Source organism: Macrobrachium rosenbergii, chromosome 51, assembly GCF_040412425.1.
Source record: "Macrobrachium rosenbergii isolate ZJJX-2024 chromosome 51, ASM4041242v1, whole genome shotgun sequence".
NCBI classification, from domain to species: domain Eukaryota; kingdom Metazoa; phylum Arthropoda; class Malacostraca; order Decapoda; family Palaemonidae; genus Macrobrachium; species Macrobrachium rosenbergii.
The window spans coordinates 73,511,433-73,536,705 of record NC_089791.1 but is presented as its reverse complement, the minus strand read 5'-3'; the positions used below and the strand labels follow the sequence as shown (position 1 = coordinate 73,536,705).

At 39.8% G+C, this 25,273-nt stretch overlaps 3 pseudogenes; 2 read left to right on the top strand and 1 right to left on the bottom strand.

Moving 5' to 3' along the window:
* Nucleotides 1-10,951: 10,951 nt before the first annotated feature.
* Nucleotides 10,952-12,875, top strand: LOC136833112 (uncharacterized; annotated as a pseudogene).
* Nucleotides 12,876-12,949: 74 nt separating this feature from the next.
* Nucleotides 12,950-15,446, top strand: LOC136833111 (uncharacterized; annotated as a pseudogene).
* Nucleotides 15,447-20,067: 4,621 nt separating this feature from the next.
* Nucleotides 20,068-23,507, bottom strand: LOC136833110 (uncharacterized; annotated as a pseudogene).
* Nucleotides 23,508-25,273: the final 1,766 nt, after the last annotated feature.

The window sequence follows — 25,273 nt, the reverse complement described above, 5'->3', positions numbered from 1 at the left end:
TCTCCACTCTGGAATACTTACGTTGGGTGGTGGACAATTCCTTAGAGAAGAACGGAACGGGATGCGTTACTCCCTGTTTGTCCTTCTAAAACTACACCGTTCCATCACCAACGTCGCTCGCATCAGTAGCAAGCGAAAAAGACGAGTCAAAATCTGGGGCTTTCAAAACAGGATGATGGGTCAGTACCAATTTCAATTGTTTGAACGCATTTTGCGTCTCATTAGTCCAAACAAAGACCACATTCGTAGGTAATAAATTAGAAGCTCAGCAGTATCAGAAAAATTCCTAACGAACCTGTGATAATTTTCTGAAATCCCTCCAACACTTTAGAATTTCTATATTCTTAATGGACTCCACGTTGGCTTGCTTGGGAGCAACCTTACCACCACCGATTTCATGACCCTAATACACCTCCTTTGCTTCTCAATCTTCTTTAAAATGATTACTAAACCAGGTTTTTTCAAAACCTCGAACAATGCTCTGGTACGTTTTAGACGGGTGTCCCAGTCATCACTATAAATTACTATATCGTCAATATAGACGACACACCCTCTACACCATAAGCTAAAGTATTCATTAATCTTTGAAAAGTAGCAGTGGCGTTCTTCATACCGAAAGGCATTACTCGAAACTGAACTAAACATTGCTGCGTTACAAAAGTTGACAAGGCCCTCGCCCTCGTAGATAGAGGAATTTGCCAATAGCCTTTTAACAAGTTAAATTTGCTAATAAATTTTGATTTGCCTATCCTATCAATACAATCTTCTATTCGAGGTAATGGATAACAATCAGGTTTGGTGACCTCATTCACCTCACGGTAATAAAAACACAACCTAAAATCCCCGTCAGGTTTCTTTACCAATACACCAGGTGCTGACCAAGGACTCTTGCTGGGTTCAATCAAACCGTGCTTCAACTGAAATCAACCTCCTAAGCTACAACCTCATTTTTAAAAGGATTCAACCTGTAAGGAGACTGTTTCACAGGTGATGCATTACCAACATCAACATGTTCAAGGACAGATGTCTGTCTCGGAACATCTGAGAATAATTCCTTATAACAAAATACCAATTTTTTCAAAGACTTTTGTTCTATACTACTTATATGAGAAGCTGGAAAAGAAAATCCCTCATTATTATTACGACTTACGACACCCCCAACAGTTGCCACGGGAATAACCTTTCGTTCCTATATGCCTTCAACATACTAATATGACAGAGCTGAAATGGTTTCCTTCTTTCAGGCGTTTCTACTAAATAATTACCCTTGCTAACTTTCTTCAAAATTTTCCACGGACCTGACAAATCTTTTAATGGCTTCCCTGGAATGGGTAATAAAACCAATACTTTATCGCCTACTGCAAAGTCACGTGCTTTAGCCCTTTTGTCAAAAAAGAACTTCATTCTTTTTGGCTACACAATAAACTTTCGCCGGCAAATTTCCAAGCCTTGGTCAACTTATCACCTAAATTAGACACATAATGTAATAAATTAATTCCAGAGACGTCTCCCTCCTAGAACTCTCTAACCACATCAAGAGGTCCATGTACACAATGACCAAACACGAGGTTAAAAGGGGAAAAACCTAAAGACTGACATGGGACAGAACGAAAAGCGAACAACAAATAAGGTTAATTCCTTATCCCATTCAGACCCACTGATCAAATAGCACTTCTTTACCATAGATTTCAGGGTTTGATGAAATCTTTCTAGAGATCCATGACTTTCCAGGTGATACGGGGAAGAAGTCACATGTTTAATATTCAACTCTGCCATTTTACCTCTGAAATACCTACTGATAAAATTAGAACCACAATCTGATTGAATTATTTTAGGCATCCCAAACCTGGTGAAAAAGTCAATGAGTGCTCTTTGTTCCTGGCAAACTCTAAAAAAGTTTGGTCCCTATTCTTTTGCAAATTTCTGAAGCATTGCCTGTACAGCTCGGGAATGAGTTCACATGCCTTTAAAACTATGGCCTTCGCACTGTCATAGTCAGATGACAAGTCCTCGCCTAAAGTGACTAACTTTTTGTGCCTTACCTAATAATTTATTTTGAATAAGAGTGGTCCAATACACCTGGGGCCACTCCAAGCCCTTTGTTGGCCGAGTCGGTTGAACTTCGGACTGTCATTCGATGGGCCGGAGTTCAATTCCCGCGGCCGGCTGATGAAGAGTTAGAGGAATTTATTTCTGGTGATAGAAATTCATTTCTCGCTATAATGTGGTTCGGATTCCACAATAAGCTGTAGGTCCCGTTGCTAAGTAACCAAATGGTTCTTAGCCACGTAAAATAAGTCTAATCCTTCGGGCCAGCCCTAGGAGAGCTGTTAATCAGCTCAGTGGTCTGGTAAAACTAAGGTATACTTAACTTTTGGGGCCACTCCAGCCACGCGGCAATTCTTTCGAAAGACAAAAAAATCAGCCACATTACCCTCCTGAAAATTGGGGACAAACTGTAGCGCCTCAACCAGATTAATACCAGGTACTACTGACCTATTTTGAGAAGGGGAAGAAGAACCCCTATTTCTAAGGGTTTGCATGGCAATTTCATGCTGTCTCTCTTTTTCTCTCTCCTCCACCTTCAGTTTATGCAGATCAATCTCCATCTGCTTCAGCCTTAACTGCCGATCCAACATCTCTACTGATAAATCCTCTTTAACCTGCTTTACCTCTAGTTTACCTTCTGCCTTCATCACTTTTACATATTCATAAATCTGTAACAACAGCAAACCTTTCCTTATAGAAGCCAAGTGTTCGATTTCACAAAACTCAGCTGCTACCTCTAACTCCAGCTTATTCAGTTCTGCAAGCCTATCTTGCCACCCATCTTCACTAAGGAGCTCAACTACTTTAAAATCAGCCATAATGACAACACACCAAAAACTACACACAAAAATTAAATAAAAAACCACACACAATAACAAATTACCCCAAAGCAAAATTAGAGGAGGTTAAAATATGCAGCCTGACAAAGTACTCCTAGAATAAATCTTGCACACTCAAGTTAATACTAAGGATCGAATAATCCTGTCACAGTTGCCAAATGTAATGGCCTGCTTCGATCACTACACACTTTACACCGTCAATATCACTTTCAATGATTCAGTACTTGCTTACATGCGATAAAGCCCATAAGGGTGGAATCATGCGCTAAATATAACCGCCTAATGTGCATGAGTATTCAAGGTGGGCTAATAAACACCGAGAAAAACTACTTAATATTTATTTAATACATAAATTTCAGACAGAAGTAACACCTGAACCTCAGAAATACAAAAGTACACAAAACACAAATACCTGTACACATAAAAAACACACTTACACTACTAAATAAAGAAAGCAACACATCCTTACTTGCAAGGGGACCCAGAAAGTAAGAGGTCAAAAACACAGAATAATCTAACACATACAGGCTAAGTAAACCATAAAAATATGAACTTCAGCATATATAGTCATGATCTCCTCAAGACATTAAGCAAGGCTTGCAATGTCACACATATCAAACTCCACGTCTGGAGCAAAAACCTGGGTCTACAGGGATAAAAGAGCCGGCAATTCTAAGCCCGCTGTCCGCAGTGAGCTAGACTATGGCATTTGACGTTTTCCTGTGTTATTTTACTTGCTTTACAAGAATTTAAAGTGATATTGTGTCAGGTGGCTGTAACTAAACTGTTATTGACCTTTGAAGACTACACGACTTGAATTACCTAACGTTGATAGGTCTAAGCTGGCATTTCCGCAGCAAGCCCGCCACCCCCCTCCATAGCTAATACGGCAAAATTGTAACCAGTAAACACCCCTACAGCGCGTTAGGTTGGTATTTTTAGGGGTATTTACTGGTTAATTTTGCCGTATTAGCAATGGAGGGGGTGGGGGGCTCGCCGGGGAATGCCGGCTTAGATCTATCCCGTCAGTTGTGTAGTCTTCAAAGGTCAATTACAGTTTAGTTGCAGAAAGCCGCCAAAATATTACTTTAAATTTTTGTAAAGCAAGTAAAATAACATAGGAAAACGTCAATTGCCATAGTCTAACTCACCAGGACAGCCGACTTAGAATTACCAAAGAGCCCACACCAGGGTCAAAACACTGTGATCACAACTAACTGCAGGCAATGCCAATAATTCCACCTTACAGGCTAAAAGTGAGGTTCCTCTGACAGATACAAAGCCAGAGGCAAAGATGAAGTCCAGCCTGCAACTCCAATATTGGTGGAGCAAAATCTCACAGGAGGTATTAATCCTCAGCAGGTAATGAATGACAGCAGGATTTCCAACAGGCAGACAAGTATGGTGACAACCTCTCCAAAATGGCTCAAAAAACAGATTGTCTGCCCTCCACAAAAGAGCTTTTGAGCACCCCTCTTCACAGGGGAGAGACCAAGCACTCCCTAACCATGTAAAAACAAAAACAATTGTTAATACAAAAGCTAAACAAGCTAACAACCAAATGATGAGGAGAGAAGGGAAGTTACAAATTGCTGCCTAAGCGGTTAATATTAAAATTACAAGATAACACAATACTAAGGTATTATAATGAAGCAAAAAGGGCAGCATACTGACTATATATATATATATATATATATATATATATATATATATATATATATATATATATATATATATATATATATATATATATATATATATATATATATATATATATATATATATATATATATATATATATATATATATATATATATATATATATATATATATATATATATATATATATATATATATATATATATATATATATATATATATATATATATATATATATATATATATATATATATATATATATATATATATATATATATATATATATATATATATATATATATATATATATATATATATATATATATATCTATATATATATTCCAGCATACACACACATGCATATATATATATATATATATATATATATATATATATATATATATATATATATATATATTATTACAAACGTCCTTTGATCATTTGCATTTTGCTTTTCCTGTCTTTATATTTCAATATAACATAACGCAAATTGAAAGAAGTACTAATTGTTTTTGTAAAGTTCACTTGACATTTTCCCATGCCTTGCCCTTTCAATAATGACAACCCATGTGTCAAATGAGGAGATAAACTCATGACCATACCCTAAGTCATTACCAACCCCTGACCTGACCATATTAATCCTCACTTGAGGGGAAAATCAGTAGCCTATTGCACATTTACACAAACCCTTTGAGATTTCACACAGTTCCAATATTGTTAAACAGTCCCAGCCAATCTTGTCACAAGAGCTCTCTGAGGATATTCCCCCCTCCGTTCAACTGCCTGCCATGCCATTAAGGGTCACCTCCTTGGCCTGACCCACACCTACGTCTTGTCCCACTCAACCTTGCCTCTCCACTCCAAGTATCTCATTATTGTCCTCTCCCTGGAACCTATTATTGGCTGACTTTCAACAACCTTTCCAGATACCTACCAGGATTAGTGGCATGCCCAGGATGAGGACAATAGATGACCCTATTAAGAGGGAACTGTCAAAACACAACCACCATCAGCACTGTTTGCAGTATAAATATGAGCTCTGATGGACCATCCTTTGCTAGTTTATCTTACGACGCCTACCTGTCGAGAATTCTGTCTTAATGGGGGCTCTGATCGAGTCTCCACTAGACACCTCCCTGATGCTGTCACTCTGAAGTTGGTCCTATGTAACTGCCTTGCCCTTTGAGCGCTGATGTCTCTGTAGCCCATCAGCACCCTTCTGCTTCATCTCATCCCTCTATGGTGGGGGGCTGCACGTGATGCAACTTCCACTGATGCCCTGCTACAGGAACCTGGCTCTGATCTTTAAGCCTTGTCCAAAGACAAAGGTAATGTGATTGGAAGTTGTTTGTTTGGCCCCACCATTTTATCTTTACCTCATTTTTTCCACCTTTTCTCCAATTCCCATATCCATACCCCTTTGTGTTCTCCCTCAGAGATCATGTGAGTTTGATTGTTGCATTTGATTTATCAATATTTGAATACTAGTGTTAATTTTACGCTCACTTTAACTATAAGTGTTAACATACATTGAATTATTGATACCAGTGTCTTGCTATTTGCTTATGTACTCCTAGTTAAGTGTCACTCAAATTCCTTCATGTATTACATCATCCTTGCTCTTGCAGATCCATGGTGCGAGTACCTGTTGTGTGAAATTACCTGTAGGTCAATGGTGCCAGCTCCCTGTAAATTACAGGTGCCATACCTGCTCAAGATATATGGAATCCCAGTGAGATCCTTGTTTTGCTTGCTGTACCCCACCCTGTACATTCTAAGGATCCTATCCCACACTTGCGACATTCATTAGCCTAAGAAGGCAGAGTTATAATGCTTGCACTTGTATAATTTGAATAGTGCCACAGAGTTCCATTGATAGCTCCTGTAAATATTTTCTCTTCTGATCTTTTAGCGAATTATACTTTTAAGTGGACAATGTAAGTTTGCCTTAAACCATTATTCTTATGGTATTTTGAGTATAGTCACTATTAAACTTTCTGTTCACTGGAGCATAGCTCCTTGTTAGTCAGCTGCCATTATCTAGGTCATAATTAGAGCCATCCCTTATCCCCATGGCTGTGAGAACATGGCAGTGGCAACCTTGCCAGGATCCCTAGAGCTTGGATGCAAGCAGCAGTATTAATTTTCAATTAAAATTCATAACCCCTTACAACTCAGTCAACTAGCAGATCCGTTACGACTGGCTAATCTGAGTTCCCCTTACTGATCCACACACTTCTATGGCAAAACCTATGATTGGTATCCATTGACTACAGCACACAAGTAAGTACACTTTTCATAGTATTTCATGTTTTAAAAATTTTCAATTTGCAATTCAAGAGTGCTTAAAATCCGCTTCTCATGCGAGGCTGTTCTCCTGTTTCATTCACTTCATAGCCTTGAGATTGAGTTTCCACCCACCGCTTAACTGTAGCTTTACCGAGTGTGAGTGCTGTGTTATTTATGAGACTGCAGGTCTCAGTTATTTTACTAAGTGTTTAGTAAGCTCAGTGATACCAGTGTTAATGATTTGACAACCTGGGAAAGCACGCATTCTCAGTGAAAGATTACATGAACCTCCTTGCTAAGAAAATCATTTCTGGCAACCCAGTGTGTCAGTCATTCAAGATACTACGAGAGCTTTACTGGCCTTTTCATTCACCCAATGTAGTCAAATAATCTTTTCCAGTTTACTTATTTCTCTAGCCACGTCATAAGTTATGTAAAACCATCTCATATCTCATATCATATTAGTGATGCCTTTATAATTGCCAAATTAATATACTGCAGTGAAAAATCATTCAAATTAACATAAATACGAATATCCTTCTGTGTTTGTATGGCAACAAGTGTTAGAGTAATAACAGTAGAGTTTGAGGTCTTGTTTTGACCCCTATTGTTTACTTAACCTTAACTGATAGATTGACTCAATAGACATTAAATCTGACAGTTCACTCACATCCCAAATGAAAGTCTTCCACTTTCTCTTTCATTTTCACTCACTAAAAATTCAACTAAGGGGATGCTCGTTTGTTTGGAATAATTATGTGCTTTGGAATCTCTTTAATGACTTTACAAGACTAACTCTCAATACGCCCTACGTTACAAGAACAGTGTGAATTCATCAGTGCCTTTTGTTTTTTGCATATACCACTGAATATTAACAAACCATTGCTTTACGCTAGCCAAGTGGTTGATTTGTGTACAAACCCATTCGATAACTAGTCAACCTGCATGCTTTTGCTCACTTGTGACAGCTGAGATATTTCTGTTGGAATTTACACAAGTTGCGTGAAAAGTTATGCTGAGTCTTGTGAGACTCCCCCTTGAAGTGACAGTTCGTGCTTTCTCAGAGAGTTGTCTATTAGAAGAAACCATCAGCTTACTGATTTGTTGACTTGTTCTTTTGAACATGCCAACATCCTCTGGCACCTACCCACCTCCGAAACTTGCAAGTGTCAAGCCCATTTTTTGGGAACCACTTACGTGCCTTTTGAGGTACCCACTGTTGAATGTTTGTGAACACTGTTACGCGCTTTGGAGCAGTGCCACCACCATCCTTAGGGATACTCTTCTGTTCTTTTGAGAACTGTATGCACCTTGAGTGTGCCCATCACGTTATGCACTTTGGAGAAGTGCCACCACTGTCCTTAGGGATACTCCTCTGTTCTTTCGAGAACTGTATGCGCCTTGAGTGTGCCACCATGTTATGCACTTTGGAGAAGTGCCACCACCGTCCTTAGGGATACTCCTCTGTTCTTTCAAGAACTGTATGCACCATGAGTGTGCCACTATGTTATGCACTTTGGAGAAGTGCCACAACCGTCCTTAGGGATACTCCCCTATTCTCTTGAGAACTGTACGCACCTTGACTGTGCCACCATGTTACACACTTTGGAGAAGTGCCACCACCATCCTTAGGAATACCCCTCCATTCTTTTGAGAACTACTCACGCACCTTTGGGTGCCAATTGAAGCTTTGTTGAACTGACTGTTTGCTTCCTGCGGGACTGGCCTCAGCACTGTGAGTGCTACCATTTTTGATAATACACCTACATCTTGCAAGACACAACCTTCTGTGCCTTTTGGTGCCACTGCACTCGACCGAGCAAACCCAACAAAACCCGAAGTAGTCTGTTGCCTGACTTCCCTGATTGCAACCTTTTGAGTGCCAGTGAGTGCTGCAATCCAAACTTCATACTCTGGGAGCACCACACTTAGGTGCCATTCTGCCTGTCTGTTGGACAGTTGAGAAATGAAGCTTACCACCAAGAATGCCACCTTTGTTGGCACTCCCTTTATGAGCCGGTGCATGATAGTGCCCTTTTTGCAAGCACAGCCTTGCTGGTACTCCCCCCTCTATGTTCCTCAGAACACCATATATGCCAATCTCAGTGCCGTCCCATGGCATTTCTGTTCCTTTGCATATCCACTATGTTGACTTATGCCCAGTACTTTAGACTTTTCCAGGAACTTTGGTTGGAACAAAACCTCCGTAGAGAATCCCTTACCACCTGGGTTTATGCTCAGGTAGCTAGAGCCCAATAGGAGAGAGAAGCCCAACAAACTCATGAAATGGCCGTAGCTCAGTTCAGTGCTGAAAATCCCATGTCTGCTGATCCCCATCCCTGTTGCAAGGGGTGAACAGTCTTATCCAAGCTTGGTCAGATGAAGAGCCAGAGACTTGGCGAGATCACATCGAACGGGTCTTTGAGAATTACCAGCCTAATGCCACTGAAATATCATTTATTTTGAATAAGCATATAGAAGGGAAGGAATTTATCGCTCTTCCACCCTTGTCTGCTGAAGAGCAAGGAGATCTAACACTCGTGAGGCAAGCCATAACCAAGTCTTACAAGATCACCCAAAGAATGCTGGACAGACCTGGATGGGCTGGGCCTACTACAAGGATAAGAACTTCAACAGATGGATGGAGTCCCTCTCCAACAAGTAGAGTGGGAGCCCAGAGCATTTATTCATGCGAAAGACAGTAAAAGGTTCAGCATTATTAATATCATGCCTGACCCTCATATAATGGATTTCTGTATTGCTGCCAGGGCTATGACCCCCAAATACCTCATAGTAGGAGGGTGAAAAATGATATTTATTCATGTGAACTTCAGCAAGGCTAAAAGTAGTTTAGAATGGTGCAAAGGAGTCTCCTGACTACTGAATGGAGAATGACAGTAACTTTGGGTGGGGCATTGCCCCGACAGCAAGCCCCATTCCTGAGGAAAAAAGACATTTATTCATGTGAAAAGTGGCAAGAGGGAAATTGTCTCAATTAGTCCTTTGTAGTATCCTACACACTAAATGGACAATGACAGCCATTTTGGGTGGGGCTTTGACCCCAACAGCAACCCTACCTCAAACCCAGGGCAAAAATTATAAATTATGTTTATTCACGTGACCAGCGGCAAGGCTGGAAATGGTCTCAGTTAGTAATTCAGAGTCTCCTACACACTAAATGGACAATGACAGCCATTTAGGGTGAGGCTTTGACCCCGACAGCAACCCTACCTCAAACCCGGGGGCAAAAATGACATTTATTCATGTGACCAGCAGCAAGGCTGGCAATCGTCTCAATTAGTCCTTTGGAGTCTCCTACACACTAAATGGACAATGACAGCTATTTAGGGTGGGGCTTTGACCCAGACAGCAACCCTACCTCGAACCCGAGGTAAAAATTTTATTTTTATTCATATGAAAACAGGCATGGCTAGAAATTGTCTCAAATGCACAAGGACAATTTTGGGTTGGGATTTGCCCTTGATAGCAATGTTCTTTTAACTCCATGTCAAAAAGTCATTAATATGAAGACTGGCGAGGTTGAAAATGGAATTAATTTATGCCATCATACTCCTTTGTACACCTTCTGTGCATGGAAGGTTGAAAGTCTAGAAATATTTTAATTTGTGCATTAAGAGATCCATGTATGGCTGTACTGTACATTTATGTAATTTTAGTTCTCATGTCTTTGTTGATTTATTAATATAAAGAATTCCAGCTAGACTTGGCACTTGCATTTTCTTATTTACAGAGAACCACATGGTAATTCTACTGCAGATTTAATTCTACCACCTCTTTTGCTGTATTGGCTTGAGTAACCAAATGCAGTATCAGTTCAGTAAGTTTTCCTTTCATTTGTCTAGTCCTTTTTTTATTATTAATGGCATACCTACCGGTGATCATTTTAGCTAACTTTACTACATTTGGTAATAAATTAAAACATCATTAATACATATCTGTATTGTGGATATTTTTCTTTAATGAGAGCAAAGGTATTTGGAAATGATATTTGGAAATTTATGGGTATTATTTTAAATTTAAGCAGAAATTATATAAATACTTTTAAAAATACCATATCCACATTAAAGTGATCCCTGTCACATTTCTTACAGATTATGACCAACAATAGTCCAATATGCTTCATATGAAAAACCAATGATGAGTCATCTACCCTTAAATCTTTGCAAGATGCCTACCTGAAAACTCTGAAGTGTGCAGCTGACAGCCGAATGGTTCTCAAAAATGACCAATATGCCGATGTTACTAAAGAGTCAATAAATGCTGCAGGAACAGAGGGACGTTTTTACCATTCACAGTGTTTAAGCCAGTACTCAGCTGTCAAGAGGCGGTGTTCAGAAGTGACCAAGCAACAAGAGCCACCATGTAAAACCACTCGCACATGTTCTCCTCTACTGTCCACAGACAATAGAGGTGCTTTGGGAGAACAATGTGTTTTCTTTGGCTTAGGAAAAAGATAAGGACACAAAATGAACCCCTTCATCTCTGTGTAACAAAGGATGGAAGTAGAACTATTTATCTTGCTGCCAAAAAGAAAAATGACATAAAGCTCCTTACTCTGGGAAAGGATTTGATTACAAAAGAAGCCAAGTACCATATCTCCTATAGAAGGGATTATCTGCATGGAGAACATGCAGAATCAGAGCTTCCTTCAAGTAGAAAAATACATCATGAAGCATTCAGGAAACTTTTAATTTACATAGAGGGGGAAATTATTCCAAACAAAAACTCTATGATGGCATCAGCACTTGTGAAGTTATACCAGGAAGAGTATATAATTGCTGGTGGTACAGCAGCTGGGATACAAGACTACAGTGTTGCAAGTCTACTCACTAAGATAAAGGCAAGATTTCCAAACATTCTATATAATAAGCATTCAAATAAATCAGGAACTGATTTATAACAGCAGGGGAAGCTAGTGCTATAATAAAGGCTTCAGACAAAAAAAAAAAAAGGGGAGAAATTCGATCAGCTGCCGTGGCATTACGTGCTGAAATTCTTGCAAAACCACCACATAAACACCCATCTCGTACTTCAGTACACATTTTGAAGGAAACCACACCATCAATATCTTCTCTTGTAATGGTCTTTTTTGACACTTTGATCAATGGCATACACAATAGAGCACAAGGGAATGAGCACTCAGAAATGACAGATAAAAGGAGTATAGCAATGGCATTAGATGTAATGTTTAACTTTACTAAGGGATCACTTCGTCCATGGAAACATCAAGCTCTTGGATTAGGACTGGGAACTCTGACTGGCTCCAAATCAGTACTGACTATATTGAACAGTCTGGGTCATTGTATTAGCTATGATGAGGTGAAACGGATAGAAACAGAAATAGCTTTCTCATGCTCCGATGATCAACAAGAAACCCCAGATGGCTTAAATATATGTGATGATCTGGCAACAGGTAATAAAACATGTTGACACATACACTTAGCACAGTAGTGTTAAGTATTAACCTGTGCAGTACTCAAATGTTCATGAGACCTCGTTAAAATTTATGAAAGACAGATCAAAATGCACAGTTTTACTTAGAGTATTGTACTTGGGAGTATTGTAATTTTAAGTTAAATAATACACTCATAATTTGTATTGTTAAATGTGCTTCACTTACCTACATTTCACAGATTACATATTAAAACCATAAAAAATACATTCACATTAGTACTCTTTCAGTAATAACAATATTTTTTTCAGTGTGTGCTTGGGACAACTATGATGTCAATACAGAGACTCCGGATGGCTTTAACACATCACATTTTACTGTTGGAATTTCCTACCAAAATGAATGTCCACCTGGGTCTTCCTCACCAATGCCCAATGTCAACACAGCAGTTGACAGTGGTGGCCAGCCAAGATGACAATTTGATGGGACAATGGAGGCAATTCCACCTTTCCACACATCCCTAAAACTTACCAAATTTACATTGGTGCCATGTGCAGAGGCTGAGAACACCAAGCAACTACAGCAGAGCAGCCTTGACTTTAATGTGGTTGCTATTGTCTCAAGATCGGAAATTGCCTCTGTTCAATGGATTCTTTGCTAAATGTATTACTGACAACTCTCTAAAACTGTTGTTGCATACATGGACCCCATCTCACAACCACCAACAAGAAATGATGTTGTACAGGAAACCATGGTTAGAGCAGTTAAAGTTGCAAAGGAGATGAACCAAGACTTTGCCATAGTTTCTTATGATTTGGCTGTTGCTTTGAAAGCATTTTCCATTCAAGCTCTACAACGTCCATTATTTGACAACCTGATAATACTACTGGGGAATTTCCATTTAGAGATGGCTTTCTATGCAGCCATTGGAACATTCATTGCAGACTCTGGAACTGAATACTTATTAATTGAAGCTGGAATCCTGGCCACTGGATCTCTTACAGGTTTCATGAAAGGCAAGTTCTACAACTGGTGTACCAGGATCCATCAGATCATAGCAGCACTTATGGAACGAGCCTTGTTGGCCAATTTCAAGAAAACTTTGACAGAAGAAGAAGCACTATCCTTGCAAGAAACATTGTTCTATTCCTCTGATGATGTACAAGAAATGGAAAAAGTTGTTGAAACTGCTCTCTTCAAAGACCTGCTGGTGAAGTATGAGGAATTTTTGCAAAGTGTTATGGATGGTCAACATGGTAGCACAGCAGCAAACTGGGCAATCTATGTATATCTAATCAACAGAGTACACCGGGAACTGCAGAGAGCAGTGCGCACTAACAATGTAATGAAGTACATTCAAATCCTTCCCTATGTTACTGACATCTTCTTTGCTCTAAATCGGCCAAATCATGCAAGATGGGGATCTCTTTTCCTTTCAAAACTTCGACAGATGGACCCTAAAGCTGTGGACATTCTACAAGCAGGGGCCTTCTCTATCTGACACACCAGTAAAATATTACTCAAGATGTGCAGTTGATCTAACTTTAGAGCAGACTGTTAACAGGGATGCTGCATCGCCTATGAGAGGAATAACTGCTCTCAGAAACTCTGAGAATGCCTTCAGAAGATGGTCTATTACCTTGACTCAGCGTGGTATGGCCTTATCAAAATTACGGCAACTTGTAGGTCTTCATTCAGGGGAACAGCCAGCCAGTCAGTTACAGCCATGGAGAGTGAGGCGTGACAACAATGATATTGAAACCCTTGCCAGAGTCATTACTGATACCTGTAACCCATTTGATACCCAATCACCACATGAATTAGTCAATTTGGCAACAGGTAAAGAAGCAAAGGAAAAAAACAAAAGTTTACCTATCAAGTACACTGAAGCATGGAGTAGAACTTCGATTGAAATTTGAGACTGAGTGTGAAGTGGACAGTTCAAGATTCCTGAATACTATAACACGAAGAAAGGTGTTAAATTTTGCCACAGAAAACACAAAACCTCAATGTTCTTGCAAAGATAAAGATAAAGCTAAAGTAGCAGAAGGAGTCAGAGATGTATTTGCAAGAATTCTAGTGCTGGAAAGTAAAATAAATGTCCCATGTGACCTTCAGTACATTTTAACTTTCCCAGTTGCAGATGTACCACTCTCCTTTGCTCATAGTGATAGAACTCCCAACAAGAGCAGACAAGACAACTCTCACTAAACTGCCTGAGGGAAACCAGGACACAATTCTGACTGACATCACTCTGCCTCAAGTCAGTGCAAGTGTGGCTGACGGTGGATGCATCCTACATGAAACCCTACTTCGCCACAGCAAGTCAACTTATGGAACTATGGCCAGGGATTTGGTTATCAAAGTATGTTCCTTTAGAGGGGAAGAAATTCACCTTGTGCTTGAGAAGTATGTGTCCCCTTCAATTAAAGATCAAGAAAGGAAATCTCATTGTGGAGGTAATCAACCCACATTTGTTATCAGTGGACCAGATCAAGCACAGCGGCTTAGTGGAACAGATCTCCTGAAGAACAGCGCATTTAAAGAAGAGTTTGCACACTTTATATGCAAGAGTGGAGAAACCCACAATATGGACTAATTTTGGGAAGGAAAGTTTTGTATGTGTCACATGGTGGTGAATGTTCAAAGTTCATGTTCAATGAGACAAGTTGATGAGCCAAGTCATCTACAGGCTCAGCATGAGGAAGCTGACACTCATTGCTTTCCATGTGAGGAGAATTCACAGTGGGTCCATTATGGTAAGGTCATCTGACATTGATGTGTTGGTTATCCTTATTGGTCTCAGTGGCCGATCAGATTGCATGTCATTGATAATGGACTATGGTTCAGATAACCATCGCTGTTACATCAACATTTCTCTTATTGCTGTTCGACTTGAAGAAAAGCTCTCTGGCCTGACTGAGACTCACATAGGATTTCATGCCCTTGCTGGATGTGATTTTACATCTGCTTTCAGCAGACTGGGAAAGGTAAAACCATTTCAGCAATTGGAAGCAATTACTGCAGAAAATCATGTAAAAGCCTTGCATTCCCTGACATCACAAGTAGACACGATCGCTGTGACTTCTTACATATGTGCACTTTATGGTTTTAACATGTCAGACATCAATGAAGCACGGCATAAGCCTTCATGCATATGTGCGGTGGTAAGCAAACAGATCCACTGGCGAGGATGAAGAAGATTAACTGTGCCTTCCTTCCTTCATGCTATGAACACTTACTCATTATATCAAGAGAAAAATTTTGTGGCTAAAATGTGGAAACAAGCTGATGAAGTTAATCCTACTGGTTGGGAGAGTCCAATCAACTATGGCTGGATGAAAACTGAGGATGGTCTCCAGCCTGTTTGGTTCACTGGAAATCCTGTCTCCAGCTCTATAACTAAAGCTGACAATGGAGAGGATGGTGTCCAAATGATGGCAGAGGAAGATGAGGATTTAGACAGTGTATGGAGTGAGGATAGTAATAATACTGCGGAAGAAGACAATTACTGTGATATTTCCCTTTTTACTATACCTAAATTATTTTTAGCTGAGATCAAATTCAAAGTCATAGCAGCTAATAATCTCAATTTATAATAAAATAACATTAAAGTACTAAACCTCTGTACCATAAGAGGATCATGTTTGAATCATTAACACTATCTTTCATTTCAAAATTTTTATAATAGCGGAGTAAACAAGAAGAAAATATGCAGTTTTTTTTATCAGCTGCAAAAAATTTACGAATAATACATCTTCCTGAAATGCTTGAGACACACAAAATTAAGATTGAATGTGTGATAAGCCTCGAGTTTCTGATAATGTTACTAGTTAATTTTGTGTGGGGATAATGCAATAAATACCATTCACATCTATTCATTATTGTATTTTTTGTAAGTTTTTTTCTTTTTCAAGTTAGTAAAGAATTCTGCTTTTTGTATCAGAGTATGATCAATTGTTCATTTTGTTAATTTTCATCAATATTATAATATATTAATGCTGATATGAAAAGATATCCAGAGAAGTAAGCTACAATTGGAGTATCTCATTTAGGAATGCAATGCTCATCTTTTTTTTCAATAAAATTTCTCATTGATTTAAATTGTTTTCATATCTGCATAGTAGACGTTTTTTATATATATAAATGATTTTCACTTAATGAATTTAGTGTGTAGGAGACTCCTAGGGACAGATTGGGACAATTTCTAGCCTTGCCTTTTTTCAAATGAATAAAGATAATATTTTTGACCCAGGTTTGAGGTAGGGTTGCTATCGGGGTAAAAGCCCCACCCTAAATGGTTGTCATTGTCCATTTAGTGTGTAGGAGACTCTGAATTACTAATTGAGACTATTTCCAGTTCAAGTCCTTAAGCTCTGTGACCAGCTGAAGTATGGATGAGAGTCCCATCAGGGCCTCTGCCTCTAAGGGCTGAGATGGCGAGGAAGGGAGGGTTGTAGACGTGGGAGGATCACAGGTCACGATGACCAACTCAGGCATGGATTGTGATGCCACACCTTTGGGTGAGCTCCTGCTGCAGTCGTGGGAATCCAGAAAGGGCTTGTGTGAACTTCTGGTTGGATCTCTGTTTGGCACTGGTAGTGGAGTCAAGCCAGGTGGAGAGGGGGGGCCAGACTGTGATCTCCTGTAGAGAAATCTCTGGGGTGCTCTGTGTCTGATACACAAGCAGGACCAGGCACAGGAATCCAATCTTGATTCGGGACTGGCCCTATCATCTCAGCAGGGCCATTCTTAGTGTTCCAAGTGGAGTGTGTCTCAACATCCAGGATGGATGGAGTGTGGCACTGCTCATTGCATGCAAGCGACACTGGCAGGGGGTATGCTTCAGCTTTGGGGTCTCTGGGAGGGAGATTGTTGTTGCTTGCTGGCACTGGCAATAGGGCAGGGCCAGATGCTGGAGGTGGCTTTGTGAGGGGCTCAACATCCGAGTAGGATGGAGCAGGGCACTGCTCAGAGCATGCAGATGGCACTGGCAGTGGATTAAAGGCACAATTGTGATCTCTGGGAGGGAGATCTGTAGGGTGTCTTATCACTGGTACTAAGGCAGGGTCAGTTATTGGGATGATGCTAGATACAGACTTATTTATTGTGACTGATGAAGCCTGGCACTTCTCAAGCTGCTCAGTGGGTATGGGCAGCGTTACAGAGACATGTTTTTCATGGATGGAGTTGGTGACACCTAAATTAGTAGATGGTGCTACTGTGATGGCAGGCATCTGGGAGAGTGTGGCACTGGACAGCACTATAGTGCCACTGATTTCAAGAGGAGAGTGCCCCTCTTTGGTTGTGCGAAGTGTTGGTGAATGAGGCCAAGATGGATCCGCATGTTCTGAGACTGCAAGGCTACCGAGGCCAGAACAAGATAGGAGGGCCCAATCAGCTCCTCAGGTTGCAAGGCTGAGGGGGTCGCCAGGGCTTGGGGTTGGAGGAGAGACAGGAAGGGGGACAGGTTCTGGGGTGGAACTGCTATCGGGCACATGGATCAGATCCATAAGTTCTGCAATGAATGCAAGGCCATCTGGCACTGGTAGAGAGCCTCCTGTTATGCATGGGTAGAGGAAAGATTTCTCCTTGGATCCTGTGGGCACTACTGTCATGCATCGTAGAGGGACCTGCAAGTCTCTCCACTTTAGGAAATCTTGCCCTAACAGCAGGGGGTGTCTAGTAGCGAGCTCCTCAGTTACTCCAAACCTATGTTCTCTTGTTTTCAGAGGGTTGCCCTGAGGGACAGTTAGGCAGACAGTTGGGAAGTCCAACAAGTGACCATTGAACCAATGGATAGAAATGCGTCCTACCTCAAACCTGGGTCAAAAATTTTATATTTATTCATATGAAAACAGGCAAGGCTAGAAATTGTCTCAGTCTGTCCCTAGGAGTCTCCTACACACTAAATTCATTAAGTGAAAATCATTTATAATATAAAAAAAAAACGTCTACTATACAGATATGAAAACAATTTAAATCAATGAGAAATTTTATTGAAAAAAAAAGATGAGCATTGCATTCCTAAATGAGATACTCCAATTGTGGCTTAATTCTCTGGATATCTTTTCATAGCAGCATTAATATATTATAAGATTGATGAAAATTAACAAAATGAACAATTGATCATACTCTGATACAAAAAGCAGAATTCTTTACTAACTTGAAAAAGAAAGAAACTTACAAAAAATACAATAATGAATAGATGTGAATGGTATTTATTACATTATCCCCACACAAAATTAACTAGTAACATTATCAGAAACTCAAGGCTTATCACATATTCAATCTTAATTTTGTGTGTGTCTCAAGCATTTCAGGAAGATGTATTATTCATAAATTTTTGGCAGCTGATAAAAAAACCTGCATATTTTCTCCTTGTTTACTCCGCTATTATAAAAATTTTGAAATGAAAGGTAGTGTTAATGATTCAAACATGATCCTCTTATGGTACAGAGGTTTAGTGCTTTAATGTTATTTTATTATAAATTGAGATTATTAGCTGCTATGACTTTGAATTTGATCTCAGCTAAAAATAATTTAGGTATAGTAAAAAGGGAAATATCACAGTAATTGTCTTCTTCCGCAGTATTATTACTATCCTCACTCCATACACTGTCTGAATCCTCATCCTCCTCTGCCATCATTTGGACACCATCCTCTCCATTGTCAGCTTTAGTTATAGAGCTGGGGACAAGATTTCCAGTGAACCAAACAGGCTGGAGACCATCCTCAGTTTTCATCCAGCAATAGTTGATTGGACTCTCCCAACCAGTAGGATTAACTTCATCAGCTTGTTTCCACATTTTAGCCACAAAATTTTTCTCTTGATATAATGAGTAAGTGTTCATAGCATGGAGGAAGGAAGGCACAATTAATCTTCTTCATCCTCGCCAGTGGATCTGTTTGCTTACCACCGCACATATGTAAGAAGTCACGGCAATCGTGTCTACTTGTGATGTCAGAGAATGCAAGGCTTTTAAATGATTTTCTGCAGTAATTGCTTCCAATTGCTGAAATGGTTTTACCTTTCCCAGTCTGCTGGAAGCAGATGTAAAATCACATCCAGCAAGGACATGAAATCCTATGTGAGCCTCAGTCGGGCCAGAGAGCTTTTCTTTAAGTCGAGCAGCAATAAGGGAAATGTTGATGTAACAGCGATGGTTATCTGAACCATAGTCCATTATCAATGACATGGAATCTGATCGGCCACTGAGACCAATAAGGATAACCAACACATCAATGTCAGACGACCTTGCCATAATGGACCCCCTGTGAATTCTACTCATATGGAAAGCAATGAGTGTCAGCTTCCTCATGCTGAGCCTGTAGATGACTTGGCTCATCAACTTGAATCTGGCTACCAACCACTTGTCTCAGTGAACATGAACTTTGAACATTCACCACCATGTGACACATACAAAACTTTCCTTCCCAAAAGTAGTCCATATTGTGGGTTTCTCCACTCTTGCATATAAAGTGTGCAAACTCTTCTTTAAATGCGCTGTTCTTCAGGAGATCTGTTCCACTAAGCTGCTGTGCTTGATCTGGTCCACTGATAACAAATGTGGGTTGATTACCTCCACAATGAGATTTCCTTTCTTGATCTTTAATTGAAGGGGACACATACTTCTCAAGCACAAGGTGAATTTCTTCCCCTCTAAAGGAACATACTTTGACAACCAAATCCCTGGCCATAGTTCGCTGTGGCGAAGTAGGGTTTCATGTAGGATGCATCCACCGTCAGCCACACTTGCACTGACTTGAGGCAGAGTGATGTCAGTCAGAATTGTGTCCTGGTTTCCCTCAGGCAGTTTAGTGAGTTGTCTTGTCTGCCTTGTTGGGAGTTCTATCACTATGAGCAAAGGAGAGTGGTACATCTGCAATTGGGAAAGTTAAAATGTACTGAAGGTCACATGGGACATTTATTTTACCTTCCAGCGCTAGAATTCTTTGCAAATACATCTCTGACTCCTTCTGCTACTTTAGCTTTATCTTTATCTTTGCAAGAACATTGAGATTTGGTGTTTTCTGTGGCAAAATTTAACACCTTTGTTTGTTATAGTTTTCAGGAATCTTGAACTATCCACTTCACACTCAGTCTCAAATTTCAATCGAAGTTCTACTCCATGCTTCAGTGTACTTAATAGGTAAACTTTTGTTTTTTTCCTTTGCTTCTTTACCTGTTGCCACATTGACAAATTCATGTGGTGACTGAGTATCAAATGGGTTACAGGTATCATTAATGACTCTGGCAAAGGTTTCAATATCATTGTCACACCTCACTCTCCATGGCTGTAACTGACTGGCTGGCTGTTCCCCTGAATGAAGGCCTACAAGTTGCCATAATTCTGATAAGGCCATACCACGCTGAGTCAAGGTAATAGACCATCTTCTGAAGGCATTCTCAGAGTTTCTGAAAGCAGTTATTCCTCTCATAGGCGATGCAGCATCCCTGTTAACAGTCTGCTCTAAAGTTAGATCAACTGCACATCTTGTAGAATGTCCAAAACTTTAGGGTCCATCTGTCGAAGTTTTGAAAGGAAAAGAGATCCCCATCTTGCATAATTTGGCCGATTTAGAGCAAAGAAGATGTCAGTAACATAGGGAAGGATTTGAATGTACTTCATTACATTGTTAGTGCGCACTGCTCTCTGCAGTTCCCAGTGTACTCTGTTGATTAGGTATACATAGATTGCCCAGTTTGCTGCTGTGCTACCATGTTGACCATCCATAACACTTTGCAAAAATTCCTCATACTTCACCAGCAGGTCTTTGAAGAGCAGTTTCAACAACTTTTTCCATTTCTTGTACATCATCAGAGGAATAGAACAATGTTTCTTGCAAGGATAGTGCTTCTTCTTCTGTCAAAGTTTTCTTGAAATTGGCCAACAAGGCTCGTTCCATAAGTGCTGCTATGATCTGATGGATCTGGTACACCAGTTGTAGAACTTGCCTTTCATGAAACCTGTAAGAGATCCAGTGGCCAGGATTCCAGCTTCAATTAATAAGTATTCAGTTCCAGAGTCTGCAATAAATGTTCCAATGGCTGCATAGAAAGCCATCTCTAAATGGAAATTCCCCAGTAGTATTATCAGGTTGTTAAATAATGGACGTTGTAGAGCTTGAATGGAAAATGCTTTCAAAGCAACAGCCAAATCATAAGAAACTATGGCAAAGTCTTGGTTCATCTCCTTTGCAACTTTAACTGTTCTAACCATGGTTTCCTGTACAACATCATTTCTTGTTGGTGGTTGTGAGATGGGGTCCATGTATGCAACAATAGTTTTAGAGAGTTGTCAGTAATACATTTAGCAAAGAATCCATTGAACAGAGGCAATTTCCGATCTTGAGACAATAGCAACCACATAAAGTCAAGGCCGCTCTGCTGTAGTTGCTTAGTGTACTCAGCCTCTGCACATGGCACCAATGTAAATTTGGTAAGTTTTAGGGATGTGTGGAAAGGTGGAATTGCCTCCATTGCCCCATCAAATCGTCGTCTTGGTCGGCCACCACTGTCAACTGCTGTGTTGACATTGGGCATTGGTGAGGAAGACCCAGGTGGACATTCATTTTGGTAGGAAATTCCAGCAGTAAAATGTGATGTGTTAAAGCCATCCGGAGACTGTATTGACATCATAGTCGTCCCAAGCACACACTGAAAAAAATATTGTTATTTCTGAAAGAGTACTAATGTGAATGTATTTTTTATGGTTTTAATATGTAATCTGTGAAATGTAAGTAAGTGAAGCACATTTACCAATACAAATTATGAGTGTATTATTTAACTTAAAATTACAATACTCCCAAGTATAATACTCTAAGTAAAACTGTGCATTTTGATCTGTCTTTCATAAATTTTAACGAGGTCTCATGAACATTTGAATACTGCACAGGTTAATACTTAACACTACTGTGCTAAGTGTATGTGTCAACATGTTTTATTGTCTGTTGCCAGATCATCACATATATTTAAGCCATCTGGGGTTTCTTGTTGATCATCGGAGCGTGAGAAAGCTATTTCCGTTTCTATGCATTTCACCTCATCATAGCTAATACAATGACCCAGACTGTTCAATATAGTCAGTACTGATTTGGAGCCAGTCAGAGTTCCCAGTCCTAATCCAAGAGCTTGATGTCTCCATGGACGAAGTGATCCCTTACTAAAGTTAAACATTACATCTAATGCCATTGCTATACTCCATTTATCTGTCATTTCTGAGTGCTCATTCCCTTGTGCTCTATTGTGTATGCCATTGATCAAAGTGTCAAAAAAGACCATTGCAAGAGAAGGTATTGATGGTGTGGTTTCCTTCAAAATGTGTACTGAAGTACGAGATGGGTGTTAATGTGGTGGCTTTGCACGAATTTCAGCACGTAACGCCACAGCAACTGATCGAATTTCTCCCCCCCTTTTTTTTTGTCTGAAGCCTTTATTATAGCACTAGCTTCCCCTGCTGTCATAAATCAGTTCCTGATTTATTTGAATGCTTATCATATAGAATGTTTGGAAATCTTGCATTTATCTTAGTGAGTAGACTTGCAACACTGTAGTCTTGTATCCCAGCTGATGTACCTCCAGCAATTATATACTCTTCCTGGTATAACTTCACAAGTGCTGATGCCATCATAGAGTTTTTGTTTGCAATAATTTCTCCCTCTATGTAAATTAAAAGTTTACTGAATGCTTCATGATGTATTTTTCTACTTGAAGGAAGCTCTGATTCTGCATGTTCTCCATGCAGATAATCCCTTCTGTAGGAGATATGGTACTTGACTTCTTTTGCAATCAAATCCTTTCCCAGAGTAAGGATCTTTATGTCATTTTTCTTTTTGGAGCAAGATAAATAGTTCTACTTCCATCCTTTGTTACACAGAGATGAAGGGTTCATTTGTGTCCTATCTTTTCCTAAGCCAAAGAAAACACATTGTTCTCCCAAAGCACCTCTATTGTCTGTGGACAGTAGAGGAGAACATGTCTTGAGTGGTTTTACATGGTGGCTCTTGTTGCTTGGTCACTTCTGAACACTGCCTCTTGACAGCTGAGTACTGGCTTAAATACTGTAAAAACGTCCCTCTGTTCCTGCAGCATTTATTGTCTCTTTAGTAACATCAGCATATTGGTCATTTTTGAGAACCATTCGGCTGTCAGCTGCACACTTCAGAGTTTTCAGGTAGGCATCTTGCAAAGATTTAAGGATAGATGACTCATCATTGGTTTTGCATATGAACCATATTGGACTATTGTTGGTCATAATCTGTAAGAAATGTGACAGGGATCATTTTAATGTGGATATGGTATTTTTAAAAGTATTTATATAATTTCTGCTTAAATTTAAAATAATACCCATAAATTTCCAAATATTATTTCCAAATACCTTTGCTCTCATTAAAGTAAAATATCCACAATACAGATATGTATTAATGATGTTTTAATTTATTACCAAATGTGGTAAAGTTAGCTAAAATGATCACCGGTAGGTATGCCATTAATAATGAAAAAAAAAGGATTGGACAAATGAAAGGAAAACTTACTGAACTGATACTGCATTTGGTTACTCAAGCTAATACAGCGAAAGAGGTGGTAGAATTAAATCTGCAGCAGAATTACCATGTGGTTCTCTGTAAATAAGAAAATGCAAGTGTCAAGTCTAGCTGGAATTCTTCATATTAATAAATCAACAAAGACATGAGAACTAAAATTACATAAATGTACAGTACAGCCATACATGGATCTCTTAATACACAAATTAAAATATTTCTAGACTTTCAACCTTCCATGCACAGAAGGTGTACAAAGGAGTATGATGGCATAAATTAATTCCATTTTCAACCTCGCCAGTCTTCATATTAATGACTTTTTGACATGGAGTTAAAATAACATTGCTATCAAGGGCAAATCCCAACCCAAAATTGTCATTGTGCATTTGAGACAATTTCTAGCCATGCCTGTTTTCATATGAATAAAAATAAAATTTTTACCTCGGGTTTGAGGTAGGGTTCTGTCTGGGTCAAAGCCCCACCCTAAATAGCTGTCATTGTCCATTTAGTGTGTAGGAGACTCCAAAGGACTAATTGAGACCATTTCCAGCCTTGCTGCTGGTCACATGAATAAATGTCATTTTTGCCCCGGGTTTGAGGTAGGGTTGCTGTCGGGGTCAAAGCCTCACCCTAAATGGCTGTCATTGTCCATTTAGTGTGTAGGAGACTCTGAATTACTAACTGAGACCATTTCCAGCCTTGCCGCTGGTCACATGAATAAATGTAATTTTTGCCCTGGGTTCGAGGTAGGGTTGCTGTCGGGATCAAAGCCCCACTCAAAATGGCTGTCATTGTCCATTTAGTGTGTAGGATACTGCAAAGGACTAATTGAGACCATTTCCAGTCTTGCCACTTTTCACATGAATAAATGTCTTTTTTCCTCAGGGATGGGGCTTGCTGTCGGGGGCAATGCCCCACCCAAAGTTACTGTCATTCTCCATTCAGTAGTCAGGAGACTCCTTTGCACCATTCTAAACTACTTTTAACCTTGCTGAAGTTCACATGAATAAATGTCATTTTTCACTCTCCTGCTATGAGGTATTCCAAAAGACACGAAGAAACACTTCACACTGGCAGGGTGAAAACTGACATGCGTCAGTGACGTCCCAAAGAAAAATGAATGATTCATATGCCTTACCAAGTGTATCATACATAGAAAGCCTTGTCACGACTCTGAAGGACAAGCACGGCAGCAGTGGCGAGGGCAGGAGTCCCAAAATCACACCTGCAGGTATCGCAGGAAAAGCAGTGGAGAAACTCCGGGAAGCACAGGAGCGTAGTCAACGCACAGGATCAAGAAGAGGTAATCCTCTGCAGGTGAAGGATCACAGCAAAGCACCCAGGTGTCCTGTAAACAATCCTCCAAGGCTGTGATCTAACTCTCCCAAAGATACTGCCAACGTAAAGCTGTAGGTAAAAGCTGTCCTTCCAGTATGAAACAGCTGAGCACACTCCCTCACACTCGCCCAAAAGAAATCCC